The following is a 17,500-nucleotide window of genomic DNA, read 5'->3' on the forward strand; positions in this document are numbered from 1 at the left end:
TCGTCAACGAGCATGAGTGCTCGTACTTGCACATGCATGGCTTAATCTTTTAGACAAGCATATGACTACTGGCAGGATCAACCAGTGGAACTTTCTTTACCTTGCGACGTGTACATCTCGCTCTTTGGGACTTGCAACCTTCCTTTCCTCATGGTGGACTTGGCGTCTAACCTGCCTTTTGGGGATGCACAATAATCAATCAGTACATCCACAAAGTGCTAGGTAGGTGGTCAAGTTTTCCACCACCACTCGGTTGGGACGGATGAGCCCCTCTCGATCCATTTGCCGACCGAACTCAATCGGACGCAAATATGGGCTTTTCTACGACACCTCTTCTCGTTATGCTCTGCCGGCAGAAAGGCAGGCACATAACATCCCTGTCAGCAAGGAAGCTGGCAGGCCAATCAGCCACTGCATGTGGTGAAACGTCAACGAGGATGTAGCAATACACCTTTTTCCAGCACGCACAATCTCCGACTACCATTCTTGCTAGTAAGCAAGCCTGCGCACATTCCATGATGCGAAGACCAGATTAGGGCCTCCTGTATGTGTCCTCGCAACAACCTTCCACATAGCATGACACCGGACCTTCCCCTCGCCTGTCGTCGGGTCTCCGCCTGACAACAGTTCTTGGTTCATCATTTTGCCTTCAGGAAGTCAAAAAGGATCGTACGCCGTCCATACCTGTCCCCGACATGCACATCGTGTCAGCTACACGTACTCTAGGAGACGTCCTGCATCGATTCCGGACAAAAATCGGGTTGGGGGCGAAACGACCCAATCTCGCCCATTGCACCACCGTGGTCCCCCCCCCCCCCCCAACACCCCCCCCCCAAAAAAAAAAAAAAAAAAAAAAAAAAAAAAACCACCCCCTCAGGGCGGTGCTGACGCAACTTCATTGTCGAATTGGGTGCAGGCTGGAGGTCGGGGGCGAAACGACCGGGAGGTCAGACCCACCCCAAACCAGAACAACGAGTTTGGTCTGGGTCCAGTCAAAGGTGACAGAGATACGCGACCAAAAGTACGAGTCGCCGCTCCCAGTCGAATCACCCTGTCGCAGGTAGGGTCCTTCCCACAGAAAGCTAGCATCCGAACGTCTGAGATGACGAGCGGGCCACTGGGAACTAGCATTTACGTTCCCCCGGATCTCACCGACCGATACTGTCCGCCGGAACTTTGGCTGAACCCACATCCAAAGTGCCCAAGGTCGACCAGAAGCGTTCGTTAAGGCCTACTAGCTTGCTAGAGAGATTGGGCGAACCGACTCGGGCGAACTCTGTTGGAACCTTCCCCTATAGTATATTTAATACACCTTTCAGGCCTACCCAGCTGCCAGTCTTAGAAAAAATCACCACCACTTTTTCTGTAATATGCAGAGCCTTCCCTGACGTGCTACAGACTAACCAATGGTACCGTTGGATTCAGAAATGGATTCTGCAACACCTTTTTGGGGTTAGGGGGGCCATACTCAAAACCGGGGGGAGTTATGGCCAAAACTGACTTTTTTTCACTTATGCAGAGCCTTCCCTGAGGTGCTACAAGGAAACCTAATGGTATCATAGTCGATGCGCAAATTCGAATTCCGCAACACCTTTTCGTTTTTGGGGTTAGGGGGTCCCAGCTTAAAACCGTGGTTGGAGTTAGTACGTCGCCAAAAAAACCACTTTTTTTGCACATATGCAGAGCCTTAACCCTGGAGTGCTGACAACGGAAACAAATGGTATCATTCGATGCGCAATCGAATTCCCTCCGCAAGCCCGTTTTCGGGGGTTAGGGGGTGCAGTGTATAACCCGGGGGGAGTTATGGACAAAAAAAACACCCACTTTGTTTCCCCTGTCCAAAGATGCACGGGACTTGGGCCCCGTGGGCGTGCTAGAGACTAACCAACAAAAAAGGCAGTGGGGGGGGGGGGAGGGGGAAAAAATGATAAGATGCGGAAAAAAAAATAAAGTGGAAAGGGGCAACAACTTCTTGGGGTTTAGGTGTGCCCGCACCAAACACAAAACCGGGGGGAGATATCCCCTCCAAAAAAACCTGTTTTTTTTTTCTCGGGAGACATATGCGGGGGGCCTTCCCCTGGGGCGTGCTACAGACTACACCAGTGGTATCAACAGGGATAGCGTACATCCAATTATCCGCAACAACTTCTGCTGGGGGTTGGTTGTCTCAAACCGCGCCAATCTCAACAACCGGAGGGGGGGTTTATCGCCAACAAACGACAGCTTATTTGTATTTTTTTTTCACATATGCAGGGCCCTTATCCCTGGTGCGTGCTTAACAAGGAAAGCAGACAATGGTATCATCAAGATGCGCAAAATAATAAACCACAAATCGAACTCTCCGCAACACTTTTTTCGGGGTTGGGGGGCTCCCAGCTCAAAACCGGGGTGCATTTATATGGACCACAAAACCACTTTTTTTTCTTTGTTTTTTTTTTTCTTTTTTTTTTTTTTTGTTTTTTTTTTTTCTTTTCTTTTTTTTTTTCCACTTATGCAGGGCCTATGGGCCCATGGGCGTGGCTAACAAGGCAGCCCCAATGGAACCGACCATATGCGCAAGAGCATCAAATTCCGCAAACACCATTATTTTAGGGGTAGAGGGTGGGCCCAGCAAAAGGGGGAGGGGGGGGGGGAAAAGGGGGGAAAGGAGGGGGGGGTCGAAAACGGGGGCAAAAAAGAGGAGGGGGAGTTTATAGGCCAAAAAAACCACTGTTTTCCCACATAGGCAAAACGGAGGGCCGTCCCCTGATGTGCTACAACAAACACCAATGGTATCTATGAGATGCTCAATCCAATTCCGCAACAACTTCCTCTGGGTTTTAGGGGGTCCCAGCTCAAAACCGGGGGAGATATGGGCCAAAAAACCACTTTTTGCTGTCTTATTGCACAGCCGTTGGTGCCCCTGAGGTGCTACAGATGAGTAACCACATAAGTATCATTGTATAGACCGTTCAATGCCGAGTGTGTTTATCACCCATTCCCGGGGGGGTAACTCAAAATACCAAGGGTAGTCACGAGCTGAAAGTCTTTCTCGCGCCCCGAGGAGTGTTGCCAGACGCGCCTGAAGGGTCTAGAAGCCTGACCAAGGATACCACTGATGCGGGGCCAGAAATCGCATTCTGATTCGTTCTAACTTCGTTTCAAGGGGGGGGGTACCTGATCTTTCCGGGGGGAGATATGGCCGAAAAAACCTGTTTTTTCTCACAGACTTGCAGGCAATTCCCATGGGCGTGCTAGAGAAGTAGACCGAATGGTATCAGCAGATGCGCCAATCAAAATTCCCGGCCACACCGTCAGGGGGTTAGGTTGTTCATCCACCTTAAAACCATCTTGGGGCAGATACCCCCAAACAACCCTGTTTTTCACATATGCAGAGCCTCCCTGGGCGTGCTAGAGACTAACCAATGGTATCACAGGATGCGCAATCAAATCCGCAACAACTTCAGGGGGTTAGCTTGTCTCACCTCAAAACCGGGGGGAGATATCCTCAAAAAAAACCTGTTTTTCTCACATATGCAGAGCCTCCCCTGGGCGTGCTAGAGAGTAACCAATGGTATCCAGATGCGCAATCAAATTCCGCAACACTTCAGGGGGTTAGGTTGTCCACCTCAAAACCGGGGGGAGATATCCTCAAAAAACTGTTTTTCCAATATGCAGCGCCTCCCCTGGGCGTGCTAGAGAGTAACCAATGGTATCACCAGAGCGCAATCCAATTCCGCAACAACTTCAGGGGGTTAGGTTGTTGCCCTCAAAACCGGGGGGAGTTATGGCCAAAAAAACACTTTTTTTCACATATGCAGGGATTCCCTGGGCGTGCTACAAGGAAAGCAATGGTACCACAGGATGCGCAATCAAATTCCGCAACACTTTTTGGGGTTAGGGGGTCAGCTTTAACCGGGGGGAGTATGGCCAAAAAACCACTTTTTTCACATATGCAGGGCCTTCCCTGGGCATGCTAGAGAGTAACCAATGGTATCACCAGATGCGCAATCCAATTCCGCAACAACTTCAGGGGGTTAGCTTGTCTCACCTCAAAACGGGGGGAGATATCCTCAAAAAACCTGTTTTCTCACATATGCAGGGCCTTCCCTGGGCGGCTAGAGAGTAACCAATGGTATCACCAGACGCGCAATCCAATTCCGCAACAACTTCAGGGGGTTAGGTACAGTTCTGTTACCATGGCATCATACTGGGTTCCAGACCTCCTCCATATTAAAAGCTTTTCTGGCCACCTTTGGCGTTCCATTTTGATATTTGCTAACAGCACGTCATATGCATGATCCAGCAAGCATCCCTGGTGAAAATCCTTAAAGGATCTTTAAAGATCTTCAAAGATCTTCAAAGACCTGACAAAGATCTCTAAAGATGAAGATCTTCACAGGATCCTTGAAGGATCTTTAAAGGATCTTCAAAGATTTTCTAACATTGAGGACTCTTAGGATACTTCATCAAGATCCTTGAGGAAATTATCACGATCTTGCAAAGATCTTACCAAGATCCACACACAAATTCTTGGAAAGATCCTCAAAAGGATCCTTAAAGATCCTCAAAGAGTGACTGAGGATCTTACAAGGATCTTAATAAAATCTTTGACAGGATCCTTAAAGTGATCTTGAAAGGATCTTTGTTACGATCCTTGAAAGATCCTATGAGGATCCTTCACGGATCTCAAAAGGAACCTTAAAGTGATCTTGAAAGGATCTCTGTTAGGATCCTTTAAAGATCCTATGAGGATCTTTCAAGGATCTAAAAAGGATCTTTAGAGAGATCTTGATCCTTCAAGGATAAGGACCTTGAAAGGACCTTTATAGAAGTGAAGTGTATAAAATCCCTAAAGATCCTATGAGGTATTACGTACATGTACCCCCAAGTATCGTTAAGGCACCAAACTTTGAACATAAAAAATAATCACGCTGAACACGAATCAATTAAAAAGAAAACTTTTATTCTGATGTAATCCATTTGATTGTCGGAAATATCAGTAACAGATTACCTTGTTTGATGAACTCGTAATAGCTGCATGACGGGCCAGAAGCAATATGAAACAGTATACTCTCGAAATATCAAAGAATTCGTGTCAGCACGTAATCCTTTAAAAAAAGACCAGGGCTAAAATACAGAATTCAGGGCCACATCTAGTGACTCTAGAGACGAATCAGCTAGATCAGTATCCTTTCACATTCCTTTAAGGGTTAATTCGATGAGTCTGCTGACTTTTGCTCACTTTTTCTTTAAAGTACAGATGAATCGGAGGGTTGTAATCCTCCGCCATCTTGGATAACACGCGAGAGATAGGACTGGAAACTAGTGAGCTGTTTCCCTTTTGGTCAGCAGTCACCAAGGATGGCTCCTCTAACAGTTCGGCGGTTTTATTAAAGTTTGAATGAACGATCATATATGATTCATGATTGTTTTACCCTTTAAATACTGATTCAAAACGAGGAAATGCGTACAGCAATCCAAGTACAAAGGTAGGCGCTAATTATAAGCAGATAATATTTGAGTTGATGACTTTTTAATTCGGCTAACTCAACCAATTCAAATCTCTCGGGGTTAAGATTCTTTGTGTGTTTAATTTGCATGACAATGAAGCATTCACATTTAAAATGATATGGAAATACTGGAACAAAACGTTTTATTCCGGAAAGATTTTAATTGCGTACAACATTGAGTTAGCCGAAATTCGAACTTTTCAAACTTCAAGTCCCAAAATAATTTGACATGTAAAAGCAAGGATTATAATTCGGCTTACTTGCTATAATCCTGTAAAAAATTGGTGAATCTTTAAAGAGATTACTTAGTAAGGTTTACATCAAAAGAGTGGTTGTTGCAAATTATATGATTGGCAAAGGATCCTTTCGATTCTCTGTAAATGCTACATGTGTCTGAGGTTCATAGCAATTTTCAAAGGTTAGGTGATGCACATTTATTTCCACTTCCACGGTATGACTTGCGAGTACGTGTGGAATTCATGATAATCAATATGACTAATTTGCCCTTATGGTTTTGTTTTTCTTTCAGGATGCATAACCGAAAAATATTCAGAAAAAGTTCTAAAAAAGCAGCCTCAGCCAACAATAGCACCAAATACTGAGTGAAGAAAAAAATTAGTAATAAAAAGATAGATAAAATGAAATAAATACAAATGTGTTAGGTAAAATCAAATGTTATTGTTGTAGTACATCTACTTGTACTTGTAATGTTTCTCTTTCGCTGTTTTTCTTGGCTACAATTTAAGGTTTTTGTCTTATTTTAAGAAACGTTTTCGCGATAAAAATGGCTGTTTGTGAAAATATTTTGAATATTCCCAGCCATATCTTCAATATTAATGAGTACTTGATAAAAACTGTATGAGTATCTACATGTATATTTTATCTCTATTGTTTCTATGATTATTAATATACATTCAAGTCATATAAGGTAATTTTAAGAAATTGGTTTACTGTATGCAGCTAAACTTTTAATTAATGGATAACCATGTGACCAAATAACTCCAAAAGCTACTATGATTGTCAGTTGAATAAGATGTGAGCAAAGTTGTCACAGAGTTTCAATGTTAAAACAACAATGTTGTCAAAGGCAACTTGATCCACATCAAGTCTGTGAAAAACAATAGTCAATGCATCATTTGTTCAGGTTTGTTAGATTTTTATTGTATTCTTACCATCCCTTTGACCCAGGAGTTAGTGCACATTTTTGGATAACGAGCCAGGGTGCTAAGGGTTCGCCTTAAAAAACTTCACTTACATCTCACTCAAGTGAGAATCGTAGTGTGTGGCTGTTTTTCATTCAGTTCAATAAAGAATGCTAGCAAATAAAGTCAGATGTTGATTTCTCATGATTCATCATTGTTATTTTACTTCAATCATACTTAGCATTATAACAAAAATAGTTTACAGACAAATGAAGCATTTTATGTATTGAAGTTTCTCTTCCACAGAAAGAAAGCTCCTTTTCCCAGGTGTTTAAATAAAAGAATTTTGTACATCAAACTGCAGTCCACTAAGTGCAATTCAGGGTGAGAAGGTGGACAATAAAATTAATATTCTTGGCTAAGTTCCTGTAAAGTCCTAAATGATACTTAAACATAAACATCCTTAAGGATGTATGTGTGGAGTATACTGTGCACATGATCTTGGCAAGGGTTTTTGAAGATCCTCAAGGATCTTGCACCAGATCTTTAAAGATCCTTGAGGATCTTGGATATGATTTTTGAAGATCCCCAAGGATCTTTGGTTGGTTCCTCAAACATCCTCAAGGGATCTTTGATGATCTTTTCACCAGGGATATAAATATGTTAGCTTGAGTTTGTGGCCTTTTTTAAACATTTTTCAAGCTGAAAATCACTAACATATTGAAATCAAGTGGGTGGGGATTGGAAAAGAGTGAGTTGCCATGGGAACGGAATTTTTTATAGCCATAGGTATGTTTCCTGTAGAACTATTAGACTACCAAGTTTCAATGGTCTGCGCTGCAAATTGGTCAAAGTAGCTATATTTATATACTCAATATAATATTGGGTTGATTGTATGACATCATCAGTCATCTCATTTGCATATTTTATCCATTTTTCAAACTTAAATATCTCCGGAACTAATGAAGATATTCGAAAACGGTAAGTGGCGTTTTTGTTCTTTCATGGAATTCTACGTGATACACTCAAAAAATCAAGGGGTAAAATTTGATCATAGTACCACTTTAAGTAACAAGTGACAAGACCAGATGTCAAAGGGCCAGTATAAAGTGTCCTTGTATTTTGCAGTTACATACCTTGAATGGTCCTTGACAAATGAAGTGCCATAATGAGGTACTTGCTGCAAACCAGGCGTGTTAATGTATCTCCTTGCACAACAAGAAAATTGATTGACTTGTTTGGGTTTTTACCACACAAGCTAAACAAAAAAGGAACAATTTATTAAGTTGTGAAGCTGTCCATACTCCCCTAACAACAACAGCCTCTCCGAGCAGGAGCAAGCAGTACTATAAATTTAAAATAACAAACCCTACTTTACCTTGTAAAAATGATTGAATTTATTCCTTCATTATTCAAGGAAATAACTAATAATAACTATTTTTGCTCACTTTTCCTGTTACCTTGTGATTACCTATGATTAATTACCCTGAGGAGCAGGGCTGGTGCAGTGGTGAGAGCACTCGACTTCCACCAATGTTGCCCAGGATTGATTCCTGGATTCAATGCCATATGTGGGTTGAGTTTGTTGGTTCTCTACTCTGCTCCAAGTGGTTTTTCCCCGGGTTTTCGTATTTCTCCTCTCTTCAGAAACCTACATTTGATTTGATTTGTTCTTATTTCAGTTGATTTGTAGTCTCCCCAATTAGTAAAGCATTTGTGCTTGGCTAGATCCCCTTTTTCAAAAAATAAAATTAAATTAAATTGGTCCTAGTCTCCAGAAATACACTTAGGTCTAGAAATGCACCTAATTAGATGCTCGCCCAATTTTGACATTCAACATGAAGTGTCCCTTTAAGTCTAAGCAATCGCTACCTATTTTCAATAACAAGGTAAGGATAAAGGTTGGCGTTATTTTCAGCTCTGGGTAAATGCAGCAGTTAATCTTTACTTAAAGAGCAGCATTGGGGGGACACTTTGTGACATTTCTTGTCTGTATTCCACGGCATAAGTGATGTTGAAGTTGAGAAAAGCAAGGGGACACTTCGTGATGCTTATTGATATTTGCATGCATCTAATTTGGGGCATTTGTGGACATATCTGAATAAAAAAGTAACTAAATAAACAAATTATACATAGACTAAAAGGTAAGGTGCAAAAGGGACCACAAGGCCCATGAAGAGCACCTCCCAACTACATACTACCCAAGAGCATGGTTTGTCAGGCTCAAAGCCAAAATTCATCTTTGTACAAATCAATAATACAGGTCTTAAAAGTCTGTATACTTAAAAAGGCACTAGAGTGAATTAAAGTACATAATTTATTTGATTCCATAGTTAAATGCTGCGATTACAAAAGGAGGACTGATTGGCAACTGATTTACTGAAGGGTGTTTCCAAATACTTTATAGCAAAAGATCCGGCTCGTCGAGTAAGGCCATGGCTTACCCTCTTAATAAAACTAATGTCAATATAAATGTGGCCCTATAAGGACTTATAAAGAAACACTAGATCTTTGACCTCACAGTCATAGGTGAGTGGTAACAAATCCAGTAGAATTAGTCTCTCTTTATAAGACAATTTTCCTGGCTTGACTTGCAGAATCCAGTGTGCGGCTCTTCTCTGCACTCTTTTGACTTTATGCTTCAGGGTTAAGTAGTCAGGGGACCATACTTCAGTTGCATAGCTCATTTGGGACTTCACTAGTGCCAGGTACAAGGTTTTAGTAACCTTGACATTGGTCAGCATGGGACAGGTGCCACAAAGAAGACCAAGTAGCTTATTTGCTTTAGCAGTAACCATGAGTTTCCCATGTTAAATTGCTAGTTATCATGACACCTAGATCTTTCTCCTCTTTCACAAGTTGTAGGCTAACATGGCCAAGATGGTAATCGAAGCTTATTGTGTTATTATTCCTGGTTACAGATAAAACTGTGCACTTTGATGTATTACAATTAATATTATTATACGACTCCACAGAATCAAGATGTTGGGGGACAGTTGAGTGAGCATGGTGTATTTCTTAGCTTGTCTAAAGTTTTAAAGTGGTACTACGATCAAAAAATCATTTCCTTTTTTTCTTCAGATTTTGAAAGCGTGTTCGCTTAACACCTAACTGGCGAAATTTTGAGCTTCGAGTTTTATCCAAAGGCTGTTTATTTTGAGTGTAAGTTTTGCATTTCATGGTCCGCCATTACTCACGTTCAAAACTGGCCGATTGGACCTCAGAGGGTTGGATCTAGAGAAAATGACGTCATTTACTCACTAGCTTAAAATTTCAGCGTGTAAAGACAATTATGCAAAACACGGGTTGAAAAGTCTGAAAGCCCCAAACTCCCATGCTGCATATTAATTAGGCCGCATACACACGTATTGCATTCTTAAACTAGTGAGTGTTTGACGTCATTTTCTCCTCGACCCAGCTCTCTCAAGATTTTAGAGTTAGTAATGGCAGACCAATAAATAAGAAAACTCCAGCTAAAATAAACAGGTGTCTTTTTAAAATCAGAACTTAAAACTTGGGTGAGTTAGTGTTTAGTTAACATAGTTTTGAAATCCAAAGGAAAAATAAAATTTTTTTTTGGTTGTAGTACCACTTTAACATTTTTATTGTTTTACTATCTCTTGAGTTCTGAAAGTAGTTCGATACAGTACTACTACGATGATACCAGCTTCTATTCAGCTACTTCGAAGGTTGCTGAAAAGGATTCGTCAAATTATGTGTTCGATTGCCCTTGGTCTTGTGGCTGCCATTTTGTTTCTTCTCCACGTGCAAAAGGCTTCTTCTCGTCAAGGCTGCAATATTATGCGAATTCAACCAGCTGCTTCTAACAGATTCGTTTATTTATTTCTGGTGACATCTTATTAAATCCTGGCCCGCCTACCAGGTCTCAGTATGCAAAGTCAAAAGGTATTTCACATTTACTTTAACTAATTCTGCATGGAGAACTGTACTCGTTCAAAGGCCTTAAAATAGGTCATTTGAACGTTAATGGTCTTCTGGGCAAGATTCATGATGTTAAGGTGCTATTACTCGCCTTAAAATTCGACGTTTTGGCTATCACTGAAACTCATCTCCGCTGCAGAAATAAGGATGCGGATATTTATATCCCTGGCTACAAAATCGCTAAACGTGACAGGACAGATGGTCGGAAAGGTGGAGGATCCGTAATTTATTTTTCTGAAGACCTAAATGCACATGATTCGAGCAAATTTTCGTCTAATTCGTCTTTAGAAGCTACTTGGATTGATTTATCTCTCCATTCCCAGCGACTATTGATTGGTTCAATCTACAGACCCCCTGACTGCCCTTCTTTCTTCAATGAGTTTTCCTTGGCAATGGAAAATTTATGGCGAAAACCTTCCAACATCTTCTTATTGGGCGACTTCAATGTTGATTTATCATCCTCATGTGACTCTTCTTTGAAAAGGAAATTTATGAACCTACTTTGTGAATTCAATTTAAAGAACATTATCGACATTCCCACCAGAATCACTGGCAATTCATCTTCTCTGATTGACTTGAGTATTACCTCTGTTCCGTCCAAAACTTATGGTCATGGTGCCTGCAATCCTGTGATATCCGTTCACCACCTGGTTTATGCTACTGTAAATTTGAGAAGGATTTCTGAGAAACCTAAATTAAAGCTAGCCTGAGATTTTAAAAGAGTTTACATCAAAGCTCTTCAACTTGAATTTGCTTCTGCTCCATGGTTTATCTGTGATATCTTTGATGATATTGATGATTCTGTCTGGGCATAGGAAACCATATACAAGTACATCATCGACCAACATCTTCCTTTTAGAATGGCTAAAGTTAGGATCTAATAGTTTTCCCTGGATGTCCTCGTCCCTTAGAAAAGAGCTGAATAAGACATACAATCTTCTCCTTAAAGCCCAAAAAACACCAAGAGGATCTCCGGAGTGGTTGGCTTACAAAAAAAAAGAAATTATTGTACTAAATTGTTAAGATCAGCTGAAATTTCTTACTGGAATAGCAACCTCACCAATGCTACATCCAGTAAAGAATTTTGGAGCCTAGTCAGATCCTTCCAAGGTAACAGTAAGTGCTCTATCATTGCCCCAGTGAAGTCTCAATCTGGTTCACTTTTAACCAACAATCTTTCAAAAGCAAATGAATTCAACTCCTATTTTACCAATATATGTTCAACTCTGGCTAATACATGTAGTAACAGTTTATCAGCCCTGGATATTGCCACTCAACTAGTCAATCACATTCACAGAATTACCCCTTCTTTACAGTTATTTACCATCAATAGAGAGCTCCTATCCTATTGTTTCAAGCACTACAACAAAGTGGGAAAAGCTTGTGGCCCTGATAATATTACTGGCAAAGAAGTGGAAATGCTGGGTGGTCTCTTCATTGATAACTTTCTTAACATTGCAAAGAAGAGCTTTGATGATTGCCTGTTTCCATCGCAGTGGAAGACAGCAGAGGTTTACTGTATCCATAAAAAGGGTAGTACTCTGGACTGTGGAAATTATCGTCCAATTTCACTTCTAAATATACCAAGCAAGTTATTGGAAAGCATTGCTTGTTTTCAACTTGATTCTTTTCTGAACACAACCTAGTTACTGCCTCCAAATGGGGCTTCAGAAAGGGTAGATCTTCTGAATTGCTGCTTCTTAGCATCACAGAGAAATGGAGGCTTGCTTTAGATGAAAGAAAATCAATTGGCATAATCTTTATTGACTTCCAAAGGCCTTTGACTGTGTGTCTCATCAAATTTTACCTCAAAAACTCCAGGCTTCAGGTCTATGTGGTGACTCATTTGACTGGATTGTTAATTACTTGGATAACCGCCGCCAGTTCGTGTCTATTAATGGTACGAATTCTGAGAAAAGAGATTAACCTCTGATCAACCTTCCTTGTTGGGCCCAAGACTTTTCAGCATCTTTACAAATGACATGCCTTTGTTCCTTGACTCATAGATAGAAATGTTCGCAGACGACTCCACTGCCCATACTATTGGAAACTCCATTGACTCCATTTCAATCCAAATTCAAAATCTCTTGCATCAATTACTTACGTGTACCTGGTCTAAATTTAACTCCATGTTCATCCATCCAGCCAGGTCTGAAGTAATGTTCATCTCAAAAACACCATTCCTCGGTCCAATCAGACTCATCACTATATACCCATCAATTGTGTTTCCAGTTCATCTTGTTTAGGAGTCAAACTTGATAACAAGCTCAACTGGTCTCCTCACATCAAAATGGTTACTTCAAACTTCAACGCAAGGATTTCTAAACTTAACCTTCAACCGATCCACTTTGGAATCTATTTATGCCAAGTGTGACTTATTGTATATCTTTGCGAGGATCTTCTAACTTGTTGGCTGACCTCAAGGACTCGCATATCCATGCTGCCAGACTGATTCACAATATCAGCATATCTACCCCAAAACATGAAGTTCTCAGCATGGCAAAATGGTTATCTATACATGACATGTATAAGAGAAGACTTGCCTGTATTGTATACCAGGCTTTTCATAACTTACATGTAGCTCCTGATGACATCAACAATTTATTTACAAAGCACGAAACTTCACACAATTTAAGAGATAATTTAAGATTGGAACTTGTGTTTTGTAAGTCCAAAGCCTTACATGATTATTTCACTCAATGTGCTAGCATTGTTTGGAACTGCTTACCTAGCTAATTAAAGTCCAAGCCTAGCTACTCCTCTTTCAAGGCTAGCAATTAAGAAATTCTCTAAATGCATTACTTACAGCACAAACTCGATTGCAACTAATAATATAATTGATGAATTTATGTATTATTGATATCTAGTTTATTACTAGTTACTTTGATTAGTCATCCTTTATCTTTTAATGCATTGTCTAAAGTTATCTTAGTTGTAATTAATATACCCATTTTTAGAAAGTCATCTTACGCTTATATATTTACTTACGTATTCTTTGTATTTATAATAATTATTTACCTGGGGATATATTTTGAGATGTTAATTCACTTTGTGTAAAGTAGATAGCAGACCTGTACACATCAGCATTAGCTGCCATTTATTCAACCTGCTTTATCAAATAAAGGATGTATGTATGTAAGTATGTATGTATGTATGTATGTATGTATGTATGGGGCTTGGTGCAGTTTTCCTGCATCTGGATATGATGAGATACTTCTGTACAGCTTAGTGCCATAAGCATAGATAGCTGTTAGATTTCCCTTCAAGCAGAGCACTTGGCAGATCATTGATAAAGATGATGAAAAGTAATGGACCAAGCAAACTTCCCTGAGCCACTCCAGCAGCCACGGAAGACCAGCTGGAGGCGATCCCATCTACAACTACTCTTTGTTTACGGTCCTGCAGATAGTTCCTGAACAAGGCATGCAGCTACCCAACTACCCTGTATCTCTCAAGTTTCTCAACAACGTGATGTCACAAAAAAAATAAAATAAAAAAACTAAAGAGCCTTTTGAGTTTTTATCTCGACCAGCTACAACAGCTTTTTTCACCAACATGGCGCCTCCAAACTAAACTCTAAAAATTTGAGTAATATTTTTTGCTGAATAACTCAAGTATGGAATATCGCACAGCCCTGAGACTTGGACTTGCTGTATATTTATTCCTCTTCTATAACGTTTCCATTTCTTGACTCAATTTCTTAAAATAATGGTAAGCGATTTATGTTTTCACTTGCGTGATGTGCAACTCAAGAATTCATTGTTCACCTTTCGTATCACCTCCTCTGCCTCTCTTTCTATGAATGTCTGCTCCTTTTAAAAAAAAAATTAATACTCATTTTTATACAATATTTGGATCCATGCATTTGTTGAGATTGCCATGTAGCACGCAAGTTGTACCTTGGTCTCTAAATGCATCTCCCTGAAGCTTTTTTATCCTCTTCCTCCATCTTTTCTTTTTCCATACAACCTCTCATCACTTGCTTATTTAACGTGGAATCCTTCTTTTATGAGTACCGTTTTAACAACCTTGTCTAACTCTTTAATCTCTCCTTTTCACAACATGCACACAATCAAGACATATCTAGCTATGGGTATTACTCTTCAATTGATTGCTCTTGTGAGGTTCTCATCGTTTAGAGTTGTTTTCACCAGTTGTTCCATCCACTTCTCGACTTCCTTTTTAACTCTCTCCATCACCCTCTTCACATCAATCTTGTCACCTTGCTAGCACACAAGACATTTGTAAACTTCGCCCTGGTCTGGGTCTAGTGCTTTCATCCTCTCTTCCACGACCCTAAATTCCTCTCCTTCTCCCATCTTCCCATCCTTGAATGCTACTTCTGCACATATGTTGATGCCATAACATGCTCCAGCGTCCATACGTGCTTTTACTATCATCTTATTCACCATTTCTTAAAGTGCCACTTTTATTCGCCCAATCTATAGTTTCAAACGTGCTTAAAATCATGGTGAATTTTATTTTTGTCAATTCCTAACGGAAAGAGCTGTTTTCAGCTGCCGAAATCAACTTTTTCAAGAACCGAGTTTAAAGACCTTGTGACGTCACTGGTTGTATTCACGTATGAAGCTCTATAGATTCTCTCTTGTTTTCACTTGATTTATTCAAGGTTATTCTTCATATTATCGATACCTACAAGTTTTCTACCTTGTCATTTCTGTCCAGCCTTGACAGAAAATACACATCATAGACGTTAGAGGGCGCAAGAGTGTAGATTCACCAAAATGAATGCTAGCGATTAGAACAGCTCAGTAATGATATACCTTTCGAACATCTTGAGTACAGGATGGGAGACTTCGAAGACGAGTGCGGCAACTTTTATATCATGACCTGAAGCCTAAACACAATACATCATAGTTTGTTTTCAGCCTGGATCTGAAATTTGGATTCTCAGGTTTATCTAAGGTGTATTTAAACTAGGTTTGAATATATATCCTCGGCAACTTTACTTCATTAATTAAAAGCGGTTAACGGCCCACAAGCTTTGCGTAGCCGGCTACGCGTAAATAAGGAAAAGTCCCAGGGTATTCTGCAATTTAGCCCAGAGGTTATCTTTTTATAATTTGCATATAAGCTTATATATGATCTTTCGCCACCGACACTGTCACGCTCTCTCATTTCCTGAAAACACGGGGTCATGATGGCAGCTTAGTTTGCCTTTATAGTTTTAAATTCGATACCTCCAAAAAAAAAAAAAATTGAGCGTTTCTGAAATTGTTGCTGCTGTGATAACTTGTAGGATGTGGCAGATACAACCAGATTAAAGGTCACTGCGGCACAATCTTGTCTGCGGTGAAACTCACAAAGCGTCCGGTTTCCTCGAAGCGAAGCGAAGCGAGTCGAAGACTAGAAGCGTTGTTGTTGCGATTCGTGCAGCAGCTCTGCGGATAATATTTTCAAAAGCCGCTTTCTCTTGTTTTCATGTCTTGTTTTACTTTATGAACCTTTAAATGAGTGGACGCCATTTGACCAAAATTAATGTCCCGATCGTTTTGCGACTTAACAACTAGCACTCGTTTGCTTGCTTACATGAAATATCCTGGAAATATGCAATTGAATAGACTTAAAGGCCTCAGGATCAATTCTCCGCCCTCTGCAAGATCTAAGGCTACTGTTACTAACTGCTTCACAGCTCTCAGATGTCTTAAAGATGTTTTTCGGGGGCTTCGAACACTAGTCTCTTCTCCCAATAATCACTATAAATTTTCAGCGAGGAATGAGAGTAATACAACCAGTGACGTCACTACATGGTTTTGGCCGTGCCAAGATGGCCGCCAATTTTAGGGTCAACCGGTCAACTTCGAACAGCTGAAAAAGCAGTTTTCCCTCACCGCGTGCGAAAAGAAAGTCGGCAGTGTTTCCAAATAAGGTTCAAACTTTATTATTAAGCAAAAGTCTCACATGCGAAAATTTCGTTTCAGTGGCACTTCAACCACTTCGAAATGCTTTAGCAGGCCCTATACACTATACAAACATGCACGGGACAATGCCCTAGGGCCTGCTAAAGCGTTTCAAAGTGCTTAAGAAATCCAGAAACAAATTTGACTGCTTAGTGTACGAAATGCTCTTTATAAGAGCGTTAATGCCAAATCTCAACGTGCAATCAGACTCCATTCGTGCAAAAGTATTTTCTTTTATAATCTTTTTATAATCTTCGCACCCTCTTATGTTAATTCTTCACACCAAAACCCCTTTAAATGTTGCAATTTGCATGATCTTTTTTATATTTTCCTTGATAATGGAGTCATGAATACTCCAAAAAGTAGGATTTTATTATTATTATTATTATTATTATTATTTGTCATCTCAAAGCTAAAGATTTTAAAAAGCTGGTAATGTTCAACTGAGTATCAAGTTGCAACCTGCAACCTTGGATGTTCAGTGCATATCACAAAATCCTTAGGCTAGCAGTTCCTACAGGTGAAGGAGGCAGGCCTTTTGGAGGGTTCCAAAGTTCAGATTATCACTGGTCTTCACTAACCAATGGTTGTAATTCTTTGAGATTGCACCCAAAGCTCCTATTACTATGGGAATCACCATCATCACTTCATTGCAGCTCAAGACCCTCTTCAATTCCCATTTCAGATCCCGACATTAAATTTTGTCCACCTTTTCCTTCTTTGTCAACAACACGGGTTTCAAAAGGGAATGATACATCTATAATATTACAATGTGTACTCTCCTTTATTATTATTATTATTATTATTATTATTATTATTATTATTGCTTACTGTGCCTGATGGACAGCAGTGTTACTTAAATTAGCACTCACATCACTCCTCTTGACTTAATGTTTGATCCAGGTTTAAGGTCTGTAAAATCAAAATGATGATTTCATGAAATTTTTGGCTATAATATGGCCAGCTATTTAAAGGAGTGTTGTTTTTATGAACACTCTACCAT

General features: G+C 40.2%; 1 long non-coding RNA gene across 1 annotated transcript in view; it reads right to left on the minus strand.

Moving 5' to 3' along the window:
* Positions 1–5,404: 5,404 nt before the first annotated feature.
* Positions 5,405–17,500, minus strand: part of LOC138008514 (uncharacterized) — a 13,798-nt gene continuing 1,702 nt past the window's right edge. Inside the window, exons 2-4 of the long non-coding RNA XR_011124255.1 lie at positions 17,370–17,409; positions 7,771–7,892; positions 5,405–6,600 (exon numbers count right to left, since the gene is read on the minus strand). This is a non-coding gene — a long non-coding RNA (uncharacterized lncRNA). The remainder of the gene's footprint in view (positions 6,601–7,770; positions 7,893–17,369; positions 17,410–17,500) is intronic.

Source organism: Montipora foliosa, chromosome 6, assembly GCF_036669935.1.
Source record: "Montipora foliosa isolate CH-2021 chromosome 6, ASM3666993v2, whole genome shotgun sequence".
In the NCBI taxonomy this organism is placed as follows: Eukaryota; Metazoa; Cnidaria; class Anthozoa; order Scleractinia; family Acroporidae; genus Montipora; species Montipora foliosa.